General features: G+C 37.7%; 1 protein-coding gene across 4 annotated transcripts in view; it reads right to left on the bottom strand.

Moving 5' to 3' along the window:
• LOC106947170 (RNA-binding Raly-like protein) overlaps nt 1-14,500 on the bottom strand; it is a 72,616-nt gene extending 58,116 nt beyond the window's left edge. For 3 of the 4 annotated variants that reach the window (XM_015031993.1, XM_015031996.1, XM_015031994.1), the window contains exon 1: nt 14,375-14,500. The gene's annotated coding sequence lies outside the window, so the exon portion shown is untranslated. Of the gene's footprint in view, nt 1-13,874; nt 14,055-14,374 lie in introns of those variants that run through there. The other variant, XM_015031995.1, reaches the window with a different exon arrangement.
• Between the last annotated feature and the right edge of the window lie 1,471 nt (nt 14,501-15,971).

Genomic DNA, 15,971 nt, shown 5'->3' with positions numbered 1-15,971 from the left:
CGATATATTTACTATCGTTTTATCGCCTTCTACCCCGTTCCTTCAGTGAACAGAGACACCGCTCTCTTAAAGATCTCCCCACAGCATTTTAATCGATTTGAAATCTGGACTTTGACTATACTACTGTAACACCTTGATTTTTTTTCAGTTGTTGATTTATTGCTGCATCTGGGATCACTGTCAAGGCTTTTAGCTTTCCTGCTTATGGCCTCACATTTATCATCAGAGAAGATTGAAAGACAGGCGACTTCATGGTTTGTTTATGACTCCGAGCTCCCAATCATCACAACTCTATCATCATCCATCATGAGATGAAAAAATAAATAAATAAAAAATTAGCAACAGACCAATATACAGATATAAAACTGAAATAAAACCCAGCAATAAAGCTCAAAAGAAACAAATTAAATGTTGCTGATTGCAAATAAACTTTCTGCTTGAACATTTTTACAAACCGTAAATTAAAACTTTGCTTACTGCAAAGCTGAATACACAAATTAAATGTTACAAGTTTTACTTATTTCTTATATTTGAGGCTTATTTTGCCTGTTATGGAAGAGAAACACAAAAACATGCAGGTGTCACGTGACGGCTTTTAAACGGCAGCATTGTGTATTGGCACAATATCGTGCGCCTCCTGTGATTTCTTGTTCCAGATTTTCCCTGGATTGTAGTTTTCTGCATGGTTTTAGTTTTTCTCTTTCAATAAACAGTTTATTCTGCCTGCCTGCCTCCTCTCTGCATTTGGCCTCTTCGCTTCATCACTGTATGACCTTCAGATTTGCAGTACAGTTCCACATTACACTTCACATTGCCAGCAAAATGATCCAGTCCCACCATCTTTATCTGCACTCAGCTTCTTCTTCCCATCATGCTGCTTTCACTCAAACTTGGATGATGGCGGTTAAAAAGTGGGCAGCAGTGTTCTCAGCAGTTATAGTTTACTTTGTTTCTAACTCTAATGTTCCGATCTAGCTAAGTGCAGCACACACAAGAAACTCTGAAACATGGGTTAGCAGCACTGCTTCATCATTAGGTTCTGATAACATGAGTCTTACATGAATGCTCCTTATTTTAAGTGATTTTATCTCTGATGCATAACAAAAAGGTTTTATATTTCTTACATGTTTATATAAATATAAGCAAAAGTGAAAAATGTATATTTCCTGGATCAATTTAAACAAAATGAATTTGTGTCCGTCTTTTTCTGGCCAGTACCGACTTCTGATGTTCCTTCTGAATTTAATCAGTTTATTGTGGCTCAATGAAAAATTGGCTGGCACTCTGACTCAATTAGTGAGTTTTAAGCTTTTATGTCCCGAGCCCAGAGGGTAACAATGGCAGAAGGTTATACTGTTAACATCACAAACTGAAGGAAACAGACATTACTTCAACAGCTTACAAACACTAAATCACCTGACCTACAGATAAAAATATATAAAAAAAACATAATCTAGTGTCTTAAGTGCTCAGTTTCAAATTTGTTAAAAATTGCACAAGAGTAAAAGTCCTTTGTGCAGAATCATCACAGGTTATGTAGATGAACCTTTTGAGTTTCTGGTTGATTCGGGGGGGGAAAGCACAAACAGCAAAGATGTGAACTTTAACCTATGGAGATGCCTTTCTACAGGCGATCCTGGACAACTGTTAATGCAGACCTTTTTTTTGCCAACTTTTAACATCATTTGTATTTTTTTTTTAAATGGAAAAACAAATAGATTTAAAAACATGCTGTTGGTTGATGCCCTCATAGACCGGAAATCACGTAGTTTCGATTCATTTAACAAATAGGTTGGAAAGAAATAAATGAGATACTCAGTATTTGACCTATAAGATTACTGATCAGAACCGATCACTGGATTATTGGTTAATTCCAATCCCTGGTAGAATACACTGCTTGTGTACCTAAAGTGCTCCTAAGTTTTTTTCAGCTTTCGCTTCATACCTCACAGATGTAAAAGTATTATTTATAATAAGCACATTTAGTTGTTCCTTTTGAAGCAGGAGAGAATATACAAGCTTAACTACATTTATAAAACACGGCTGAATCCAGGTAGAGATTTTTTTTTTCTCCAATTTTTCTGCTCCTTCAGGAGAATACACCCAGCAGGAGGTGTGAGGACTTAAAATTATAGCTGAAAATAGGTCTAAAAAAATCACCTCCAGCTTTTATTACTGGGAGAATTTGGTGCAGAAATAATGATTTCAGCTGAGATGACTGCTTTGATTTTCTAGCTGCCATTCAAAACAGAAAAAGAAATATTATTATTGAAAATGAAGAACTGCCACAATCACCACATAATGTGCTTAATCAAGAAAGATTAATATAGAAAGTGGAGTGTACAGTCTAATTGAACCAGCTCTTAATTAAATATAATTATAAAGCATGATGAATTGAGCTCAGACAGATGGAGAGAATTGGCTATAAAAAGAGCAATGTACAGATTCGGAGATATGTGTAATAACAGCGTCGTGCAGCCACCTTTTTTAATAGCGCTCTGTTACCCTTGCTCTTTTTTTTTCTCCAGCCTTCTCACTGCCATAAATTACTCAGCTAATACCCCAACAGTAGCAGCTAGTGCTGAATCATTCAAAGACCTCAATTAGCAATTAAGGACTTAATGAATAGTGGTCTGTGCAGGGCAATTTTGCTTCCAGCCCAGGGGAGCCCGCTGGAATCTAATCTCTCTTGCAGGACATGAGCAGTAACAACTGCTTATCAGCGTGGAGAACACACAGAAAAGCCAATTGTACGGATATAATGAGAAGCCAGAGTGTAGCAGCAGTGTTGAAGCAGCTGTTTACTGGGTATCAGGAATCATTTTGCTCTCGATCTAAACAAGGAAATGCGACAGTTAAGACTGTTACCTTCCATTACCTACAAAATAATAAGAGGGGAACGAGATGGGGAAACTTGGACTCCTCAAAATCGTGATAGTTTCTTTTAAATTCCTCCCTGGGTTTGGAAAGATTGCATAATGAAGATACGTTTTGAATTAAATTTGTTCTGTTTGTATTTTTACACATTTTTTCTACATTTTCACCCATTTTTCTTCACCTAAGGGTGTCCAGTAGCAAAAAGAAGTCATGTTACACAGACAGGAAACTGCAGCGACCAATACGGTCCAACCATCAATGTGAGCGACACTAATACCCAGTCACACTGTTGCCTCTTTTAAAACGTGCAAAAAAAGTCTCAAATGAAAAATCTGCAAAATGTGTCGACTTCCTTAGTCCGATTAATTGTCATAGAAATCAATAGAATGATAGATTACTAAAATAATTGTTATTTGCAGTCCGATAGGAGGCGTGTAATTGCGGTGCTGTTGCGTTAAAATGTGTTGATAATTCAGCTAAATCTTCCTGACCCTTTTCTAACCCTTTCTTCATTATGATAGCTTCATTGTACACAACGATATGGCCACAGCAATTTAAATTCCATTCATTCTGTAGATCTACATCCACTTGTTAAAAAGATATCTGCACTGCACTTCTGCAATTGTTTTCTACATTACAAAAGTCAAAGGTACAGCAGAATGCAGCAAAATCAGCTACAATGTTTTTGTTACAGTTTGAAGGCAATTCTAAAATGAAACACCAATTTGATTAATTACACAACCCCAGGAAAATCTGCAACTACATAAAGACTGAGGGAAAGAGCAACCTCTGGGGACAAAATGAAGACATTTGTATTGCCAGTCATCTTTCAAGGAGCCTACAACTGGGCTTCAGAGCAGAATATCAAAGATTGAATATGCAGGCTTACATGACGCGGTAGGTAGTGTGCTGCCTTATGAATTATTACTGTCACTCTGTCCTTTTATATTGCCATTCCACGGTCCTGTAATCATTTACATATTTCTCATACATTTAATGAAGGGACTTTTCTGAACTTAGAGGCCTCGCTTGTGCAGGGGCACACAAAGCTTCTGTAGGGAAAATACACTCCAATTTCCATCAGCTTTATCTCCCCTCCCTCCTACATCCTCTCCTTCTCTCTTCCTGCTTGCGAGGGGAAAAAAAATATATATGGAGGCTCTCTGAAGCATGAAGACTGAGGGCAGACGATCAGTCGCCTAAAACTATAGCTGCACCATAATCGGATTGGGGCGACCTATAGCCCTGGCCAGCGACGACGACGGCAGGGAGATAAAACACTGCGTGACCTGCACGGGACGCAGCGGGATGAAGTCATATCTCTGCAAGATGTTTTATCTCGCATTGCACAATAATAGAAAGGGCGGTTATCTTTGATATCGGAGTATTTGACTGCATACTGAGGTCAGTTTGCAATCTTTTCGCAGCATTAGCTCACTTTTTGATACCAGGAGGATCGTTGCGTTGTTTTTAAAGCAATATTGGGTTTCCAGAAGTTTGACTCCAAAAAACTCTTGAATGCACCACAGTGTTGACCTCTGAGAATGCTCAAAGTTATATTTCTTTTTTCTAATGAAGAAATTACTCCTCTTCCTCTGAGGAATTCACTTAAAATAAATGATTGCTCCCACATCTCCACGTCTTTCTATAAAAGAGACTCTCCGCTTTGCTCAAGGGTGTATGAACATGTGCTTTCCCAGATCCCTTGGCATGGACACATTTCTTCAATTCCCTAATTTCCCTTTTTGTGTACCTGCCAAATATAGCCTTTGCCTCGCCATGTTAAAGTAACTGGGTCACTGGAGCTGTGATTAATTAGCTGATAATAAAACATGTTTTCTGTATGAAACCAGGCTGAGAAGTCTCGGTAATGATAAGCAGTGGGAGCTGAAAGGTCAGAGGTCAAACCCGGTAAGTCTGTGGAGAAAAATCTGGGCAATCTGTGAAAAACATATCAAATGAATATAAAATATGCACGAGGGCGAAATGTTTGTGTGTAAAAATGTAGCCTCCACAGTGTGAGTAAGAAAAACAACATGACAAAGAGCTGATTATAATTTAATTCGAAGAACAATTTGCAATTTAAATGGGAAAATGGGCCCCAGTCTGCTGTTAAATATTACAGCTGCCACTGTTTTCAGTTTATTCTAAAAAACAAACAGATTTTTGAGGATCAACCATAGCAGGAAGACTAAAAGCAGCAATACGGAGCGCTAAATAATGCTGATTTTAATGCCTTCTGAGATGAAGCCAATAAAGACGAACAAAAACTTAAAGAATGGCAGACAGATGATACACTGACTTTCTCTTTCATAAACAACTCAAATAGGGCATTCAAACTTAATTATCAAGCAATAAATGATCTACTTCTAGAGCTCGTTGTGATTGTTTTTGCTGGAGTTTTGTGAGTAAAGGACAAAATGCTGAATGAAAAGGAAAAGAAGAGGATTTTGAGGTAACATTTGCTACATAATTAGTTTTTTAGAGTTTTAAGTACTAAGAGAAGCTCAAGCTCAGTCAGATTAGATGGAAAGTGTCTGATCATACATTTTTAAGTTAAATTCTGGGCTTTAACTGTGCCGTTTTTAAGCTAAACCACTCAACTGTAGTGGTGGCTGTATGTTTAGGGTCACTGTTTAACTAGAAGCTGGTGCAGCTGGTGCATATCTTTCTTGCCACTGAGTTTCGGTACACCATAGTCACTAGTGACATTTTAGAGACCAATTAACCTAACACATTTTTGGACCGTGGGAAGAAGTCAGAGTTCCTGGAGAAAACCCACACATGCACAGGGAGACCAAGCAATCTCTGTGCAGAAACATACCAGGCTGGGATTTGAACCTATGACCTTCTGGGTCAAGCGTGCATGACCAACCTACAGCCATGCACACTTGTCAAAAGAATTGGAAAACAAGGTAAAAATATTATTTCACAACAATACTCTTAGTATCAAAGGGACAATTTTAAGAGTGAGAATAAATCACAGCAGTAGCATCTTCTGTAGTTATTTTAATGAACAAATGTTTTTTTAGATTTAACAGATTGAAGTGTAGAGCAAGAGAGCTTAATTTTTTACAGCATAAAACAATGTTTCTGTAAGAAACCAAAGGTGCATGAAAATACAAACAAACATAAAAGAAGCAAATAGGCAAATTAAAGTAGTACAAATAAATTTGGTATAGATAAAAACAAAAAGCGCAATAAATAAAAGATTTGTAAAAAAAAAAAAATGCTAAAAGAAACTATAATCAAATCAGCAGCAAAACATCTTCAGGAGAAATGAAACTGCACATGCCTGAAACAAAATTCTAGTTTACATATTCAGTAGGAAGTCCTAAATTTAAATTAGTATTTTCTTGATATGGCTGCCTGTATCAAGGTAAACAGAGGTTTTAAAACGATTTTTCCGGCATAGTGTTCTTACAATTTAATGAGATATCAGAGAAAGAGCTGCAGTGAATGGACTTTTTCCTCTCCTGCCTGTTGGTGTTCACTGCTGGTCAGCTGGCTAAAAGGAGGAGACAACACTTTTCTCCTTGCTTATATAAAGGTTCCCACTGACTCAATGTAAATATTTCTCTCTGCAAAAAACACAGACAGCCGTGGCATGAGACAAAGCATCACCCATAACGCCTACTGAGGTAAAGATGATTTCAATTAACAGATGGCCATCAATAACCTAAACACTGCTTTTCAATTTTGCAGTTTCCAGTCTAGAATGTAAGCATGGTTTAGATAAAGTAGACATTTTTATTATTTTAGCAGCAGACAGATAGTTTTTAATAAAAACAATTGCTTTAAGTTATCCCATTTTGTTGGATTTTCTTGCCATTTTTACTTAAAGTGGTCATATCTTCAGAGTAATTGAGTGCAGTAGTTCAGCTCCTTCCTATTTGAAAGTAATGCCAGCATAAATGGCCATAACAGTTTGTTTTTATTCCCTAGTGCAACAGAAGATGACCTTCTCCACGTCCTGCAGGAGGCCCAGTTGGCTGAAAAATGTCATTACACAAAAGCAGCAAAATCTTTTCTTCAGTGAACAACAGTTTGTCTTCCTTGCATTTAAGACTTTAAGACTATAACAAGAAAAGTGTTTTGTTTTTCAAAGTTTGGCTTCACAAAGAGACGTACAAGAAAACTGTGATGACTTAAAACTTCTGACCTGTGATTGCTGAGGGCTTTTAGTTTTTGCTGTTTTCTGTTAATCATTGATTTTTTTATTCTTTTTTTTTTTTTACCACTTACCCACCAAGAGGTTGCAAAGGGGCACTTATGACCTAACCCACAGGGGTGCCAAAATTGGAACAACTCTATTTATTAGGCTAATTACATTCACAGTAGGAGTGGGCCATTAATTAATTTTTAACAGAACATAAAAGCATGTAAACTCACAGTTTGGATGAGTAATGAAAACTGTCCTGCGCAGTGGTATTGTAACCTGGTGATCAAATCAGTTTTTCCTGATGTCTTTTTGTTATTAAGATGAACTTTTCCACCAGCAGGACACGTTTACTGATCAGAGGCCGAAGACAGATGTGACCCATCAAGTAAATGTGGCTCTGTGGCCCAACCAGAGAATATACTGGGCACAAAGTGTTTGCATTTTACCCAAAAATCATCTGCAAATCACATTAATTATTTAGTGTTTTCTGCTTTAAACAGCACAGCAGCAAACGTCTAATTCACAGAAAAAAAAAAAAAAAATTATTTCATATTTAAATTGCTATGTTCACAGTAACAGAAATGTAATGATACAATTCAGGACCATATTAATACAAGGTTTCCCTCAGAAAACTAAGCCTGGTGCTCGAGCGCTGGGCAGTCATTCATCCAGCAGGCCATCGTGTTTTTGAGTTAAAAAATGTTTAAAGTTGACAAGAAATGTTTAAATATCACTTGATATTTATGTGTTATTGAAAGATTGGAAGATTAGTACCTGAACACCAACTACAAAGACTTAAAATATGCAAACATTTTACAATGACTTAAATAAATAAGCAATGCTTAGCCTGGTGGGGGCACAAGTAAAGCCTGGTGGCCCGCCAGGCTTATAATACACTGGGGGAAATGCTGTTAATAAAATAAGTAATTTAAAAACATTTACTTGCAGTATTTTAACACCACATGAGGTTAAAATAAGTAAGTAAATATCTATATTTTCTCTTGTCTACATAATCACTGGATGAAAAATAAAACTGAGAATTTTTAAACTTTTATTAAACTCTGCTTTTAGAAAAGGAATTCATACACAAGAATTGGGAAAGCTGTTTTCACTCTTATTTTTTATATTCTCTACATGAAATCATATCCTAAAATCAGAACATTTTTTGGTGTCAGCTCGTTAACTATCGTGTTAGAATCTGTTTGCTATATTTGTGTTCAGTCGCAGCCACTGCTTCCAGTGGTTCTCAGAAAATTCTGGTGTTAATTATTTGTCGGATGTGAACTAAAAAAGTCTGATTATCTTTTAGGCATTAGTAGTTAAAAAGATGAGTTCTTTAGGACATGCTGATCTTTCCCTAATCAAAAACTTCTTCAAAGGAAGGTGTAGAGGAGAAAATCTCAAGGACTTCCTGTGAAAAATTAAAGCGGATGACAGTGAACCAAGAGAAAGTTCTGGTGGCTTATTATACTCTTTTCCTTTTACCTTAAGTCAGAGCCTGACTCTGTGAATGACATCAAACTCAACTTATCCATGTTCCAGATAAACTCTGTGACCAAGCTAACGAAGTCCAATAAAAGTTTAAGAGCAGGGCTGCACTTTTGCGAATATGTCGTAAATGTAATATTAGTGTGAGTAATATCCATATTGCAAAGGATGGAGTGTAATAATTGTACATTCCAAGTGTTATGAATGCCACATTTTAATGTAACATTTTAATGTAATATTTGGCCAGTTGGACAGAGTCTCACGCCAAGAGACGTTCAAGTGACACAAGTTCATCAGAGTGATGAGAAAGAGAGGAAAGAAGAAAATTGCATGTACCGGTATTGTAACTCATATAATCCTCTCAATATTTACCATTATCTGTAATTGTGCAGCCCCACTTAGGGGAATATATTTCATATTACATGTTCAGTGTGGGAGACTTGCGATACAGAGGGTGTAATGAGTTACAACTAAGGTTTTTATAAGGAGAGGAGACATTTTGGTGACGGAAAGTAGGGGAGAAATTTACAACTTTCGCCCTTTATTATGACTTAATGAACTTGTCTGTTTATTTTTTCAACCAAAATTTTGAGGTCTTGGTTAAAAATGCATCTTTCTTTGTTTTTTTAATGTCATAAAACAACCAACTGAAATAATCAAACCTTTTTCACTACTCTACAGACATATTTAAGTGCTGTATATTATTCCAATACTAAATATTGAGGAATCCTGAAACGAGATGAAAACAATACAAAGTTATCAACATATTTTACAAATGGAGATCTAAAAAGTGTGGGGTACATTTGAACTCAACCCTATGAGTCAATATTTCTGCAGCATTACATTGTGTTGCAAGTGTTTTGTGGAGTGACTCTATTAGCTTTCCACATTTCTGGTGTGAAATTCTCACCTGATCCTTTTTGTAAAGTTATTTTGGACGGAGAGTATTTGTGATCAGAAATTTCCAACTCTCAACTAAAATGTACGCCTTGGTCCATTCAAACAAGTGAGTATGTTTCATTGCAACTCTGACGTCATACAGCAGAAACGTTAAATTTTGGTCTCATGTGACCAGATCACTGTCTTCTGCGTGTTTGTTATAGATTTTGGCATTTGTGCTTCTGATAGCCGACAGGTCGAGAAACTGAATGAAAAAAAAGATTTATGTTAAACTTTTGCATGAAAGTGACTCCAGAATAGCTCTCCATTAAACTTTTCTTTAGAAACTTCAGGCCAATCTGAAATTATATAAAAAATTAAAAAGTAATGTGTTGTCTGAAAACATCTAAATCCTTTTCACTTCTGCTCCACCGTAGTAGTTTTAAAATAATTAAATATTTAAATTCATCAGCACTCTGTTTCCCCACGTTTCCCAGTATTTCACAAACTTAAAACTTTTATTAAGGTGCTCAATCTTAAATGCTTACTTGGAAAAAGCTCCACTAATTGGTCGAACGTGGGGGTCGCTTCTCCACGCTTCCTGTCAGATTTAGGATTTTGAGTCTTAAAAAGAAAATAAACTCCAGCATTTGTAAACCCTGTTTGAACTCGTTCTGGAGGAGTATTGTCATTCTGCTTCTTATCTGGGGTGAGACCTCATCCCCGGCTTTTGTGAATGGGAGGTGGAATAGATCGGAGAGAGACATGTGCGGCGGTGAGGGCGCGGGGTTAGTGACTATAACCACTCCAGACTTTCAGGCAGGAATCAGCTAGCTCCAGCTGCCAGAGTAATGAAGTGCTGGCAGCTGTCCCTGGTGCTGAAATCAGCCTCCATCTCTTTGAGCGGGGGAATATAAAGCGACTGGCCGCCGAGCTGAGATACCGACGCTGCAAGGTAAATGGCACGTCTCAGAACAAAACCTAAGTATCAGATGCATGCATAGGCACATGCACTGGGTTAAACTGCTGTCTCCCAATAGCTAAACACACAGGCCATGTCCTGAAATGTGTGAAAATAGGCATTCAGCGGCAGAGGATGCAATAAGAAGCAGAGGGTGTTGGCTCATTGTGTATTAGATCTCATACATGTGTGAAACACCTACACCGGCATCATCTCTCTTTTCTCTTGTCTGAGTCCTTCATCTGTTTTCTCTTTGCTTATCTCTCCCGGGCAGGGACATAAAAGAGACAAGAGGAAGCTGCTCCTCTAATCCGTTCCTTGACCTCTCCGGGGCTGCTCAAAAATGATTTTCGTCTGTATTTGCACCTGCTAAGGGTCAGCGATCAACCTGCGGGTGCAGCAGGATGTGCCTGAACTGGACAGTGACAGATTACTGACTCGGTCCACCGGCGGCTGGATACACTTCTTCCCGCCGTTCCGAGCTCATATAGGGATTCAGTGCATGTGCATTCCAGAGCCAGCCTCCCACTTCATCCCCGGCGAGAGATAAGTATTGTTTGCGTAGCAGCATATTTCATGCTCGGCTTCCCCCACCTGTTTCCCCTGACCTGCAAAGTCTGAAGGCGGGAGAAGCTGTCGATTGTCCCCTGCTCGGGTATCTCTGGAGCGTGATTGAAAAGGTCCTCGTCTCCAGCTGCTTTCAGGAACAAAACTTCTGTCAAGGATTTTAAAGAAGCGATCCCAGTGGTCACTTCAAGGACTTTCTGTCCACAAATTCTAGGACATTTTGTGTGCGTGTGTTTTATTTTGGGTCGGACGAGGAGTTGTCGCCTGCAGGTTTTATGGGTGAGTTCAGGCAGCAAGTGGAGGTCAAGCTATTAATCAAATCCGTCAGCAAAATTTGCATAATGAATTGCTGCAGAATTTGCCTTGAAGATCCCCCTCCCCTGTTGCCGTATCAGCTGGTGGGTGCAGACACTTTAAGTACTTTACTTAAAAGACAGGAGCCAGTCAGACATTTCCATAGTAGGATGAACGTGGGTAAGAAATTTGTGTTGGGTTGATTAATTAGCTAATCAAGAAGCAATCTCTGACTGTATCAATAAATTTTTCACATCAAATAAAATTTGATTGACAGCCAAACATTCTTGAGCTTATTTTGGCCTTGAATCTGCATCAGTACCTTTACACTTAAAGCTAAATCCACTGTCTGTACTTAAAGCAACATGTTTTGCATTGAGGTGAAGCCTTAAACGTGAAGTGTTCTGGTTTTCAATACGTCTTCTGAATCTTCCTCATACCTGGATAATCTTTTACCATGGCTGTTTGTGTTTTTGTATTTTTCAATGGAAATGTTTGAAAGAGCAAAATCTGTCTTTCACTTAAGTGAGGGAAAAGTAAATTAGCCTTTGTCAGCTAGCTAGACGGCACCATGTAACAACAAGTGGAGGAGGGGCACTCCAAAAATCCAGAGAAAACTTAAAGGTCCCTCCTGCACTTTATTTGCCATCACATTAAAGGGTATTTAATCCATAGGAACTGAGCTGTATAACAGCTGTTTAAACTTTAAATACAGATTTTAAGACCTTGTTGAACAATAAAATGTTGTTCCTTCACCTTGATTCTCTGTGTCACAACGTGGTGTATTTCCAAACCACTGAAATTGTTCTATAGGTATTTCTGAAAAGATTATAATAACCTTCCCTTAGACAGCTGCAGGCAATGTGCAGTAACAGGCAGGGGAGGGGCACTATTATCTTACTCTAGTTAATAGAGAATGGAACAACCTTACAAAAGGATTTTTACTAAGAATGTCTTGATCATGAGTTTTTCTTTTCTTGGTATCAAATCATTTACAAGTAATCATCTCATACTGATGTTTATACATAGTATAAATTACACTCTCCTGTTTCAGAAGCGTAAAACTTTGTTCTTAAATATGTAAGACTTGATTAAAATCTTTCCAGCTGCTCTCTCTGCATCTCTTTCATATAAGGGGGATTTGGTCAATAAAATAGGCCACAAATTGATAAGCTGTGCACAGGAAAATGTCTCATGATATTTAAAACATGGCTGCTTGTCCTGCAGATACAGTATTAAGGAACAGCTTTAGCAAGTTTGAGACCATTACTTTCTAAAACTTCAGAATATCTTAATGCCATTTATTGGCCCATGACTAAAGTCGAGTATTTGATCAAGCTATTTCTTAAGGATGTGCTATAATTATTGTTATATTGTAAGTAGAAACGCTGAAATAAAGAGAGGATTAAGAAATGCAAGGTTCCACTTCCTGACAAAAAATAACTAAGATTTTGATAACACTGCACTTTTTAAAAAATACATAGTACATTTTCTAAATATTGATTTGCTAACTTCCTCATGAGGCTAAGCCAAGTTAACGGCATATTTGGAATATGCTTTCAGGCATGTTGATCATCAAACTTCATGTCAGTTTACCCAATATTTATCATTTTATCCCTTCCTATCAACATTTCCTACCTGTAAACAAACCTCATCTGTGCCATTTTGTCCCGTCATGTTTAGAGAGTTTTACCCAGCTACCTACCACACATACTGCATCAACTGGAAATAAAAATAAATGCAATTTGTAACCATGTGCGTTCACTTATTCTGCCTGAAGCTAAATTAAGATTTTTCACTAATTATTTATAAATTATTAGATAACTAGAAAAATGCGTGAAAATTGTTACAAGGTTTTTTGATTTTTAATGTCACGTTTTTTTAAACTATTGTTGTAGGTTTAGGTAGGCAGAGGGAAGGGGGATCACATACTTCTTGAGATTCTTCAGTGTGGAGCAAGAAGATGCTGCAGATCTTCTAGAAGCATGTTGTGGTTTATGAAATCTCTTCTACCATCATATATTTTTTCTCAAACTAACAGAAAAAACACATTTGTTTGTTTGGAAACATTCCTGACCCCCAAAAAACGCATAAAGCAAAACTCCACTGATAACCTCAATTAGGGTAATTTTGTTTGCTAAGCAGCAGACTGCAGGCTAGGCAGGAAATTTGACTAATTAAACAACTAATATCAGCTTGTCCTGTTTTTGGGAACCGATGAAGAGAAGAACAGCAAAAAGAACAGCAAAAAGGTTTAATGTTCAGCCCTTGTCGCTTGGCAATTACCATAAATTTAGATGATGTGGAAAATAAAAGGTGATAAATGAAATCCATCACATGTTTAACTGCATGTCATCGTGTTGTTTAGCTACATGTTTACATGTATTTATTGGTGTACATTTTGTGAGGTTTGAAGTTTTATATAAAAACAAATACTAAAAACACTTAAAAAGACCAACAAGGAATAAAGATCAAAATGTTTCTAACTATTGAAGGATAAATAATGTAATCCATCAGCTGTGTTTTTCCTCAATGAGAAGATCTGAAACCTCTTGTCAGTTGAGTGCAAATCCAGCTCAGTCAAAAAGCAAACAGAAGCACAATGAAAACACCAAAACAAACTCTGGCAAAAGTTAAAATTCTCACCTATTAGAAAAGCAAAATCCTTAAACGTAAAAATCAAAAGGGTCATTTTTGCGACCTGGCTCAGGTACAGCCTCCAACAGCAGAGAAACACTTCAAAATCAGATAAAATCGCACCAAAATAAGCCATGATGAGAAAAGTGAGTGAGGGGCAAAAGGCAGAAAATAAGCAAAATGTTGGAATTATATCAACACGTTTTAGGAAGCTGCATTAAAAAAAAGAAGAAGAAGAAGAGGGAGAACAGAGAAGAGGGGCAAAAATATCAAGAGCGTGTGCGAGCACGTAGGGCTTATATTTCTCATCGGATGTTGCCAGAGCAGCAACACTCAGCATCCAAGATCTCAATGACTGCATGCAGGGAGCCAGAAAACATTGTTTTCTCTCTCTCTCTCTCTCTGTCTTAACCCCAGTGTTGGCGAAACACCGAGGCAAGGAAGGAGGAGGAGGACAAAAACGAGGTAAAAATGTGCTTAATAAAAAGGTCAGCGGAAAATGTACTCACCGGGAGGGAGTAAAAGGGTTGACTTAAAAAGAAACTGGGCGGTGAAGGGCTGCTGGTGTTAGCAGGCGTGTGAGCACCGAGGATCTGCGGCGCTCCGGCTGCGCTCTCGCTCCTCGCTGCCGGTGGCTGAGTCACGTGACACGGGCTTGGCTCGGAGTTTCTCAGGCAGTCCGAGTCTGGAGAGATGGGGGCTTTTTTCCCCCTCTGTTGTCACTCATTCATCTTTTTCCTTTTCAGAGCCCGGGGGAATGTGATTTGGTGGCTGTGGAGGACCCCTCCGGAAAGATGTTGTTTTGTTTTCTTATGTTTTCGATTCCTAATGTAGTTCCCCCAAACCCACTGAGGTTTTCTCCTTCACAGTCGTAAACTTTAATGCATCTGTTATGGAATTTATCGCCACAGAATGCAATCATTTTTCCATTAAATAAAAGTGTGGCGTGCAAAGGATTCAGTGCAAACAAAGCTTTTGCTATTTTTATATGTCAATTAAAACAAATAAATAAAGCCCAACAGATACCTTTATTGAGGTTTGAGTTCTAATTATTGGCATCACTCGTCTGAACCAAAAAAAGAATAAAAAATCCTGCTGACATGTGTCTAAATATTGTTTTATTTGACTGGATATTTAAGTTTCAAGTGTTTCTTTTTACTTAAGAGTAAAAAGAAATAAAAGATGTGGAGGTTTTCGTGCAGAACAAACAAGCAAGAGTTTTGAAGAAATGCAAAATTATTGAACGAATAACAAACAGCACCTAACAGGCAAAAGAGTGTATAATTAATTAAGTGTTTCCTTTATTATTTTTCCCCACTAAAAGGAAGATTGTGTAACTCAATAGATTTTTTTTGTTCAATTCTTGCTTCTTCTCCTCTCACTTTTTAAAATAAAACTCATAGTCAATATCTTTAGGTGTAAAACAGACAAGAAATCCATAAATTCTCCAATCATTTTTTATTAAAAGACAAAGCTCCAGGTCTTCAGCATATAAATTGTGATGGGTGGTATGCGTGGAGAGATGATCAGACGGCCTGATTAAAAAGCCTGAGTTGAGGTATTTAGTTCAAAGTCTCATTAAAGTTCTTATTAAAGTTTGATCACCTTGGAAGTCATTATGGTTTTCATTTCAGACAGTGAGGAGAAATTATATTACTGAATGTAAAGAAGCACATTTTTGACCAGTTGCATCAAAAGTAAGGACCAGCCGACCTAATTTAATCGCATCTGAGCGCAGATTGATCACACTTTGCAGGATTGTTTTAACTGTCTTTGCCAAATTGGGGGCTTCTGAAGCACGAGTGGTGTGCTTTAAGTTACAACATCTCAATTGGATTTTAAAATTAGTTGTTTTGTTTTGTGTTTTGGATCATAGTCCTGCTGCACAGCCCTGAGCTTGAAGTCACGATCTAACGTCTGGACCTTCTGCTTCAGGATTTTGTGCTGTAGAGTGAAATTCAACATTCACAGCGAGTTGTCCAGGTCCTGGAAAGCAAAGCAACCCTTCACCATCACACTGCTCCCTCTGTAGTGTAAATGTAGGTATGACGTTCTTTTTCTGCTGGTTTTAGTCCTGATGGACCTTTATGCATCGTCCAAAAGGTT

Source organism: Poecilia latipinna, unplaced genomic scaffold (assembly GCF_001443285.1).
Source record: "Poecilia latipinna isolate Pla-1442-1.1 unplaced genomic scaffold, P_latipinna-1.0 Scaffold227, whole genome shotgun sequence".
Classification (NCBI taxonomy): domain Eukaryota; kingdom Metazoa; phylum Chordata; class Actinopteri; order Cyprinodontiformes; family Poeciliidae; genus Poecilia; species Poecilia latipinna.
This window is presented reverse-complemented; position numbering and strand designations above follow the sequence as displayed.